Source organism: Gossypium arboreum, chromosome 2 (assembly GCF_025698485.1).
Source record: "Gossypium arboreum isolate Shixiya-1 chromosome 2, ASM2569848v2, whole genome shotgun sequence".
In the NCBI taxonomy this organism is placed as follows: Eukaryota; Viridiplantae; Streptophyta; class Magnoliopsida; order Malvales; family Malvaceae; genus Gossypium; species Gossypium arboreum.
Genome location: NC_069071.1, coordinates 17,549,670 through 17,551,325, shown reverse-complemented (window position 1 = coordinate 17,551,325; position 1,656 = coordinate 17,549,670).

Here is a 1,656-nt window from a genome sequence, read left to right as displayed (position 1 = left end):
GACTCATTAAGGAGTCTAAGCATACAAATTTTATCTTATAACCATTTTTGTACAAATTATAATGATTTTTCCAAAACAGAACAGGGATTTCAGAGTCATTCGATTAATCGTCCCACACAACTTTAAATATCTCTTTATAGGAAATTTCTTTGCTTCCACGGTCTCTTTTATAAGAAACCAGACCAACTAAGCTTTGATTACATATTTTATTCAGCCTATAATTCCACACCAATAAGTTATAGTGATTTTCTAAAATCACATTATCGCTCATTGTCCAAGCAAATTATTACAATTTGCTCTTAAATTTCCAAGTCCAAACACTTATGAACTTACCATTTGAGTTTAAGACATATCATGGCCACATCATATCTTCTTAAATCGACTCATTATGTCCTACTATGATTGAATTTACTCAACATTTAATCGCTTAAAACTTACCTCGGAAGTGGTCGACGATTAGATGTCCATGGCTATTTGTTTACTTTCTCTTTTCCCCTATCCGACTTTGATCCTCTTTGCTCTTAAGCTTAAGTAAAACAATAGATTGCTTAAGTACTTAACTAATATTATTCACTTAACAATCACATTTGGCAATCACATATCATTTAATCTTCGATTAACCAATTTAACACATACCAAAATCCAATCATACATCTAACCTTTATCTCAATACCAAACCGAGTTATAAGATCATACATTATACTAAGCATATCATTAAACATACCTATTCAATTTAGCTAATTTCATAGCCGATTAATCACCTTACCCCACATTACTCAATGCCGAATATTAACCCAACATCACAAGCATAATCACCATGAAACTTACCTTAATACACATTTTATCCCATTGCCGAATACATATATATATCATCAAACAAATATTTATTCACATAACAACAATTCAAGCACATCAAAGCATAGTCGAATGTATCATTCTTCTTAAATTCAAAAATAAATACATGGTCTAACTTCAAAATCTATTTAACAACTCAACTCTATAAACACATATTCGACTAGGAAGAAAGATTGATAATTTAACAGCCTTAGCTTAACATATATATATACAACCTAAATCCCTTTCTTAACTCGTGATTCACTAACTTGGGAGTTATTTTCCAACAAATTTTAACTTACTCTAATACCGAATGCTACTCAAGCTTTAAGCTCATGTCCTTTCATTATTAAGCAAATGTTATAACATAACTAACATCCTTTCTTCAATTTGAGCATCAACACATAAAGAAATTAAACACAAAGATTCATAGCCGAAACCTATACATAACATCATTCAAGGTTTAATCCCCTAAATTCATGCACAAAGCCGAACCTATTGAGAGGTGTATATAAACAATATCTAGTCAGTACATTCAAACACCTACGGCATTCCCTTCAATTTAATACAAAGACAAACCAAAAGATTTATTCATGTAAATTCAAAAATTTCAAGTTCATCTCTTTCACATATAAATACCAAAAATTAAGTATTTACTAGCTTAAACTCTATTAAACCTTAAAACATCAATCTATCCCCTACCATTTTCCCCATGGCCGAATGCTCAAGACACCATAAAACTAAAAATTTTGCCATGGGCTATGTAATGAACTTAATATCTAACTCAAAATATGCTAAAAAAAATCCATAAGCTAACATGAA